Below are 9,694 nucleotides of genomic sequence, written 5' to 3'. Positions count from 1 at the left end.
ATTGACAAAGTGAGGACATTTTGATGTGAAGACTTAGTTTTAGGGAGGTCAACTTATTACAGGCTATTCATTGTGCAGAAATTGTAGGAAAGAGCCAACAGACAGGGGATTTTCCTCAGGTTAGGATTAGTGTGCACGGTTAGGGGAGGGGGATAGGAAATGCATTATGTCAGTGAAAGCCATGACAAAAGTAGAACGAACGCCGTAAGTAGAACAAACCTACAGTATATAGGTGGAGACCATTTACCAAAAACTAACCCTCACTAACAGCGTTGCATCATACCACTTCCTGTTTTTGCAAATAAAGTGTTTTTAACAGTAAATGGTGAATTGATGGCTAAACATCATGGGACACTGGAATACACCCATAAATATGAAGGTTGTGCTAGAGCAATACATAACCCGATTTGCTGGGAGAATATCTAAATGTTTAATGCCAGGTCACTTTGCGAGCTATTATTGGTGTGCATGGATTAATATATAGAGCAGAAACTCAAGGTTGACATCCCTCCTCTTAAAACACACTTCAGATGTGTGTAGGATTTGAGATCATCTTCAAAATATACTACGAGGATATAATATCCATAGGTCTTTCAGTAAGAGAAAAGGGCCATTTATGATGCAGCATATTTTACCAAACAAACTTTGCTTTTAAAGCCTAGTAGCAACGCTTCGAATCTGTAACGACGGTCTATTTTGGACTCCCCATCAAACAGCAGGAAGCGTTTCTCTTTAATGGATGACTCATGCGAGTTGTTGACAAGAACATGGCCCAATGTTCCCAGGGGAGTTCTACTGAAATGCCTCCCACTCATATTATCCATTTTAGGGCTCAATCAAGCACTAGGATGTCAGATGTGGTAAATGCCAAACTTACCTTCCAGCGCACATGACGTTTTGTTGTTTTGTTTTGTTTTTGTTTTTTTTAATTTGTTTTCAATCCGTTGCTATTTGCATGGATTTAAACACTGTGCAGCCTTCTGGGAAATAGCACAGTAACAATATAAAGATTGAATTGGGCTTTAGATCACTGTGAAGTATAGAAATCCGATTTTACATGGCCTCCACCGCTAATGACATTTCCTGTGGCATGTGAAGAAAAGTACACGACTATAAATGATACTGTGGATTGTTTCCTAAGAAGGAAAACTTAACCATGTTATACAGACGAATGCATGAAGTCAGTAAAACTTAACCGCTTACATGCAGCAATCCAATTTCCAGCAGTGAGCTGCAAGAAAAGAGTAGCAGCTTGTTGTGGTGGACAACAACAAAGACGGTCTGTGTGCGATTTGATGCTATGAATTTTACAGTTCCATCCAGAGTCACACTTATTTAATGAAGTATTCCTGTACTACAAGCATTTTCTTATAAGACTTCTTAGAGAATAGAGTCAGGAAAGGGCAAGAAGTGTGTGATAAGATTGGACACTTTCAGCTTTCTGCCCTCCACACGGTTGGCTGATGGCAAGAATGTGGGATTTTTGGTTTCATAGTCAATAACTGGAGCATGCTTCCACTTTTGTAAAACGATTGTTCCCCTGAAACATGTCAACAACTAGTGAATTGCCATGACATTCTATGCAGACATTCATGGGCCCCACAGGATGAGTTCTAATCACTTTCTGACTTTTTTTTGCCAAGTGAAAAGAAATTTAAATGTACTTCAAAGTATCGCAAGTGTGTTGACATCTCTGGTTTTGAGCGAAATATCTCAGCAGCTATTAATAAATGGCTGCACAAATTTGCATGCACTTTTAACATTTTTGCAAGACCTATGTAAATACAGTACATGCTGTTCTGAATGATGTGTCAAGATCAAATAACTGTAAGCAGCTTTTCATAGAAAAAGAGAACTTCTACCCGTTAGAGCAGAGAAGGACCGGAAACCGCCAACAAACTGACATGAACTCTGAAAGGTGCATATGTAGTTTGGTTCAGTTGTGTTGAGGGTATTCCCTGCTGAGCCTTTTCACATGCGAAAGCACCAAAGACCCTGACGTCTAACACCTTCAACACAACTACATAATGTCCAACTGAACAAAACAACAGACATATCTCTTATGATTTGGTAGGGATTAAGAAATGCAAAGAGTTCTCACCCTGCAGAGGTCTCTAGGCCTAAACCCTCTTGAGAGTTTGTAAGATTGGCATCCTGATCAGAGGGAAAGAGTGAGCTCGCAATATCACTTCCTAGAGTGATAAAATGCCCTGAGGCAACGTTCATAAATGCCAGTCATGCCCTGGCAGAGGACTGCACCGCTGAATTATTATTGCATGACAAACAATGCTCATCCAGGTTTCTGAGTCTATATTCTGGCTGCATACACAATCTAAGCCTCCAGTCATGTAGACCTGTCCTGGCCTGCCCGCTAAAGCCAGACACACTAAGTGAGCTGTCTGCTACTAGATATTTAGTCCATCGCTTTCAGTGTATCATATATTGCATCAGTGGATCTTCCAATTTCATCCAGAGAGCACAGTGTTTCTGCAAATCATAAGAGCAATTAAAACATTACAGAAATAGCAATATTTAGCCAAGCCCAACATGCAAACATCATCTTTACATATTTTACATATATGTAAGAGGCATTGGTGTTGTGGACCCCAATTACACAAAATCCAAGTGTGAACAAACACCACGGTGGCAATTCATGAGTAGAATCCATTGTAGTGTAAATGTGTCCTTCTGGCTCATTCAGTGTGTACATACATATTTTTATGTACACACATAAGGTTTGGGGTATCCAAATGATCCAAAGAGTTTTTGGGGATGCATTTAGATTTTTTTTGTTACTACTTTACACAGAAATTGTGATTGGAAAAAAAAAAAAAAACACTACACCTCAACCTTGACAAGTACTAGTCAACGTGGATTGCGTTTGTCTAGTGACGAACTCTCTGTGGGGGCCTCCCCCTGTTCCCAGCGTTTTTATGATGCCAGATGGTCGCTCTTATACACAATGCAGTGCCCTCTCCGTCATGTCCTGCACACTGATACCTAAGCTTGTGCAGTCCAGATGAACGTATCACCTCATTGCTCCGACTGTTACTTTAACTGCTCTCTAGAGCCCAGAGCTTCTCTTTCAGTGCTGCATTAAAAGCCTCACTTCTCTTTTCACTTGTTCTTCCTCCTGCCATTTCCACGAGGTGTCTTCATTCTCTTGCCATCTGCTGCCAAAGGTGGGCCAAATGTGTATATTAGCAGGCATGTTAAGGGCCCTTTATTACGGGGGTATCACAGTTGATAGATGTTAAGTTTATCTCTGACCACAACAGTGGACTTGTTCCCACAAACTTTAAGACAAACATGTGGGCTAAAAGTGTTTTACGAGGACATCTCAGATTAAAACGTGACTGTTAATGCAAAATTAATATTTAGTGTAAGTAGTGTGGTTTAAAGAAATTAGTACTCTGCTCAACAACTATCTCTGAAATTTCTCCATTTAATTTATTGTGGGAAAAGTATGACAGTGACTCAAGGTGATAAACCTGACATCAGAGGGATGTACAAAGTAAGTGTTTGGGATGTTTCATTTTCTGCATTTGTAACTTGCTGTTTCTATTTACTGTGTGTCTTCAGAGCTCAATCTACACAGCTCCATTTTGCGGGTAGCAAACATTCATTTTGTTGTGCGTTACATTTAATTTATTCCATCAACAAAGCTGCAGGTTGCGTCAGTGAGATTGGATCAGGAAATTGCTCCCTTGTTGAATCTTACTATCTGACTGAAAATGTAACAGTAGAGCTGCAGCGCTGGTGACATGGGGATGTTTGAGTATCTCCGTTCAATTTGCAGCCCCCTCTCATGTAATTCAAATTGACAGTTTGAAACCCTTGCTGTATGCTGATGACGAATTTGAAATACAGGTGAGAAATACCTGGACAGACCCAGTGTTGGTATAGCAGGAGGAAGAGAACAGTGTATGTTCTGTCCTGAGCACTGACCCTGGGACAATCTTTAGCATAGTGTGTTAGGACTGATGTGCTTACACTACCTATGAAATATTACATCACAGCAACTATTATTCACAAATGTTTCAAAATGAGGCGGTTCCTGACTACGTCAGAAGAGGACAGTTGTCTGCTAAAGCAAAGAAAAGGGTCAGATTGTCGCTACGTGTTTGCAGCACACTTTAAGACTTCTCCCAAGGCAAGCAAGCAATTGCAGAAAGATAATAGTGTTGCTGTAAAAGCTATTGACAGGAGCAAACAAGGGCAAACAGGATCTACAGTGGCCAGTGGCTGTGAGGCAAGTGCTCTGAGCTAAATGAGAACCTCAGCACACAGTTTACATCTTACATCTTACTTTAATGTGTATGCTGACGTTTGCCTATTAAAGGCACAGTGTAACACAGGAACCACGAATATTTGTACCAATCCAGTAGACGTTGAGCTATTTTAATAAGCGAGTCACAGTTGACCTGCTATTCAAGGATGATTAAAGTCAGTGGGATTCATCCACTGGGCAGCATGGATATTTGTAACAGATTTCATGGCAGAGCATCTAATAAATCTTAAAGGTAAATTACTATGTCGTTGAAAAACCAAAAATGTCAATGTGTGAGGATGGAGGATTGATCCTAAAGTCAAAAGGTTCTTCGGAAGGTTTTTGCAAACCTTCATGGAAATCCAGAGATTTCATAAGGGAACAGCAGTGGAAATGTATCTTCTGTAACACAAGAAGTTATCGTTTATCGGGGTTTTGTAACAATTGTTAATGCTCTGAAAACCTCCAGCTGAGGCAAAATGTCTTTCCTGTTGTCTGACCGATAATAAGACATGGGAACACAGTGCGCTCACTCTCCACAGCGCTGAACCCATCCAATCCCTGTGAATTATTTCCTCCCTCGCAGGGAGTGCGTTGCGGGTAACACATCACACAAGATTACACTTATAAAGAAAGGGTATATTTACTCCCCTTGGAGACATATTTAATTTGCCTGTAGCCTTGGTAACTTGAATCTCACAAAGAGTGGCTGTGGAGTTGCCTGTAATTATAGAACAGGCCTCTTCATCAGAGGCTTTAATCTGAAAAATGAATACACTCAGGCTGTCATACAGGCCCCTGTGGCAAGCAACACATGGCCTTGAACGCCATGAAGTAGCAGCCATAGGAATGAGGGCTCATTATTACTCTTGAACCTGTGAACTTGTGAAACGAGCACTAAGTAACCCTAATTTCAAAGTGATGAAGAAAGAGCGATTGATGTCACCATTTCCTGTTACGTTACACAAAAAGAATATGTATTCGACAAGAAAAGGAAAAGGCAATTTCTTAAGCAACTAGTCAATTGCCCTTTATAGAAGAGCGGCCCAGTGCTTGTGTCTCACACTGGGGGGAGGAAAATAATTCCACATGTACTTAGGGAAGCATGAAGATAGACTCATACAGCTTCTACAAGAACTTAGTGGCGTGCCAGCAGCTCTGTGAGCTAAAGGCTAATGATGCGTGCTTACATATAGTACTAACATATGTAACAGTTTTTGGGTTTTTTTTTTTCAGGGTCGCCACAGCGGATCATTGTCCGCATGTGGATTTGGCACAGTTTTTTACGCCCGATGCCCTTGCTGACGCAACCCTCCCCAATTTCTACTGGGCTTGGATGAGCACTGCACAGCTGGGGATGGGAATGGGTTGTTGGGGGTTCAGTGTCTTGCCCAGAGACACTTTGACATATAGCTGGGACCGGGGATCGAACCACTGGCCCTGTGGTCTGTGGATGACTGCCTTACCAACCAACTGAGCTACATTTAGTCCCCATTTAGTCCCCACTTAATTTGTAATGGCGAAAGGAGTAAAATAAAGATTTTATGTCAACTATTACAAATGTGCAATAAATACTATGATGATTTTAAAAAATCCTTCGTTTTACGTTTTTGCCATTTCATCATTCGGGATTACTAACTTCTGCATCAGTGTAAATCTGCAGCAACAGCTATTTTGCTAATTTGCTAACAACTGGTCTTTCAGACAAGCATAAAACACAAATAAGTTATTAAATCAAGTGTGTTAATAAGTACTTCTCTGAGTAGAAACATACTTAACTATACTTTGGGTTCATGCTGGAACTAGTTTAGGGTGTAGAATCCCCAAACCTGCTGACTTTTTGCAGTCTTTCTCCCTTTCACCTGGATGAAACAATTCATTTTAGCTCCTTTTTTTTAAGCCTTCGCCTCACCGCACTCCGTCCAGTCCTTCTGTCCTGATTGGCCATTTTACTGAAGCCTGTTGGTAGATTGAGCAGAGTGGTGTAAAAACAGCCCAGCTAACCTGAGCTACAGTTGAAAGATGGGAACAGGTGGGTGCGACGGGCAGACCCAAAACAGAGGTCCGCTTTTTCTGTCGGGATTGTTTGTGGGAGAGTCAGGAGAAAGTCTCTGGAAGATGTTAGAAAGCCTTGGAAAGTCTCATGACGCAGTCGACAGAGCAGACGGACACATGAGATTTAGTTTTTGGGTGAATTCTTCTGCATATGTTAAGCTCACATTTTGGAAAAAAAAAAAAAAAAAAAAAAGTAACATGGATAACTTCAGTTTTATAAGTTAATAAGTTGCTTGGATTCAATCGTTAATAAAAAAACAAATGTAATGTCCAGGTTGGTGCGGCCATTATTATGTAGGTTTTTATTGGACATTGACATGTAGAGCTTTAAAAGAGCTCAGAAATCAAAAAGTTATTGCATTTCAGCCTGGGCAGGACATAAATATCTTTGCAAGGTTTTGTGGCCTAAAATATAATATTACTTATAATGGGTGGTGCTAGAGAAAAGGCAGCTCTCCAAAGTGGGATTTAACCTCTGGAGACCGTGAATAACGGTCCAACATTTAATAGAACTAAAGAAAAGACTAGATTTTACAGTCTAAACCAAAATGGTGGACCAGCTGACCAACAAAGGTTGCCATCTCTAGTATGGCCAGAACTGTGAGGAAGGTATAGACAAAGACATACTGGCAGATTGGCTGGCATAAAGGAGGAACATTCAGATCCCCCCCCAACCAGAATGACATCTCTTCTCTTGGAATGGTTACAAGCCCTCACTCTTTAAATGAGAGGGCCCCGGAGCAAGGGTGCAATCTCTGCTAGCAAAATCACTGGCCTGTGCTCATCCTCCATAAACATGTCACAGCTGAACTAGGTCACTCTTCTCTCTGTGCACACATCAAATGGCAGCGTTGGTGGACCCTGGAACATACTGTGCTGTACCTCCACATGATCTGTCCCACTTTTTCACTCTTTTGTTTATGTGACATGTCAGCGCCTCCTGATCCCACAGCATGCAGTAATGAAGGGGGAGATGTGGACTAACAAGCGCTTGGTAAAGGAAAGGGTTAACGTCGAGGGGAAGATCAGTTGGAGAGCGAAAGAATGAGGGAGCACCAGAGAGACGGGATGTGTGTGTGTGTGTGTGTGTGTGTGTGTGTGTGTGAGATCTTTTTAAAAGCGCACCATATCTAAACAGCTGTCTACCCTGCTGCAAAATATGTGACAAAGACGCAGACACAGAAGAAGTAAAGGAAGCTCTCCAAACTTTTGCGTTAGATGACAGTTCAGGTTTCTATCTGTGTCAGTGATTTCCCAGAAGTCTCCGCTACAGCTCGCCAACATTATTCATTAATCACCTTGCTGTTCTTTGTTCCAAGATGTCTTGTTAATGCAGGACAGACTTCTTTTGAGCACAGCTCGGCAGACATGTGACAGTACACAAGCCTCCCATTTTCTTCTTCACTCCTTTTTAGTTCGTTTATCATGTGACATTGAACTTAGGACTGCTTTATTCACTATGATATTGCTTTCTTTCCAAATGTGCAAAATGGTGTGAGGGGGGAGGGGAAGACCAGTATAATCCAGAAACCATCAATGATCAAAAATAACTAAGTTCCTTAAGCTTAACAAATGTAAAAACAATTGTTCCACGCTAAAACCCAAGAATGTAGGGCTTCGACCTTTAGAATGATAAGAACACATGTGCAGTTTAACTAAGGTTGTAATACCGTGTCTGACTTATCTACTGTCAGCGTACTTACAGCAAATCTAACATTATCTCACGCAGTGCATCCCCCCGTTTTTATTTGTCAAACCGTTTGCAGGCATACAGCATTGTGATAGGCTCACAGCCAAGCACCAACATGCTCACATCTGCCGACAACTTGCTTGCTTCAAAAGTAGAAGTTGTGCCAAATTTTCAGATAAATTGAACGTTTTTTAATCATAGTTGGGAAGACTGAACGGTGTATTAAACTGCTGTGCTCATATTGGACTCGTCTTATTGTGGTATAATTGATGTTGTGTTATCCATGAAGTAATTTAAAAATGTTTCAATTCTTGGCATTTTTGGTCTTGACTTAATAATAATTAACTTACAATGATCATTTTTGGAATAACCGTACATCATATAACTATGTCTATGATAAGGCCGCTCATAGTGTCAAATTATCACAGAAAAGCAGTTGGTGGAGATCAAAGCCAAGCTAAAAGGAGATTTTGCTGTATATTGCACTGGCAGTCATTATGTGGCCCCAAACACCCCTGTTGTTGCCCCATGTCTGCCGCTCAAAGGTGGACACAAAGGAAGCTGCTATTGCAAATAAAAAAATGTAAATCTTGGAAACACAATGACTTGACACTTTATGATGAACCATAGTAAACAAATTGACCGCAAAGACATTTATTGTATTCATATTCTTATCGGTTGTGTTAACATTCAGAGTCAGCCACAAAGTTTGAATAATCTCATCTCTAATTCAGAGACACAGCTTCTATTCTACATTACAGAATGTGTGTGCTATATGTTCCCTAAAGCATTATGAATTCATGAGCTGGAAAATACTTCAACTGTGGCTAATATTTAAAATTAATTATTTATGGGGCAAATCCAGTGAAGAAGGTCATTGTTTGAACTGATGGTTGAACAGAGAGGAGTGTTCTTTTATACCAAAGGAATATTGTTAAAGACGAACACACATGCAAGTCTGTGCTTTGTATAAAACAACAAGCAGAGGATTTATGGAATAGCAAGATGTAGATTTATAGCAACGATTATTTAGCTGTTAGAGCATTTGAACAGCTTTCATAAACTTCCAGATAGATGTTTGCATGTTTGTGAAAATGACTTTAATAAATAGGTAATGACTAATAATTACAAATCTTTCAGCCACTGAGTTAGCAGCGATGCTTAAATCTAATTTTATTCCATGAAGGAATTGAGCCTATTTTCATTACATTTCTCTCAGTGTATCATAGAATACTTTACTATGATAAAGTAATAAAGCAGTCAACAAGTATATGTGTCAATATAGCACAAAGGTGACTGAGTTTATAGTCAGAAAAAGAGAACAGAGGCATTAAGAAAGCATTCACCCTTTTTTGTTTTGTAGAAATAGAAATCCTTATGAAGTTTACCATTATTATAAGCCTGCAACTCTACATTAATGAAAAAGGTCCCTACATGTAACAACCATGTACCTGCAGCTTTAATTCAGCATTCTCCAAAGCACAACCAATGTTAAAAGATACATATATTTTATCATTACCAAAAAAAAAATAAGGCAAAACGCTCGAGCAATTTGAAACTTCTGAATGCTTATAGAGGATGAAGGAAAACCACTCGCTTCAAATTTCCATGCATGGATTCATATAATCCTGCAGGATTTACGTTTGTCCGTGTACAGTTTATCATTTCACTCAAGGCAA

This window comes from Channa argus, chromosome 18 (genome assembly GCF_033026475.1).
Source record: "Channa argus isolate prfri chromosome 18, Channa argus male v1.0, whole genome shotgun sequence".
NCBI classification, from domain to species: Eukaryota; Metazoa; Chordata; class Actinopteri; order Anabantiformes; family Channidae; genus Channa; species Channa argus.
Note: the sequence above shows the minus strand (reverse complement) of the source record.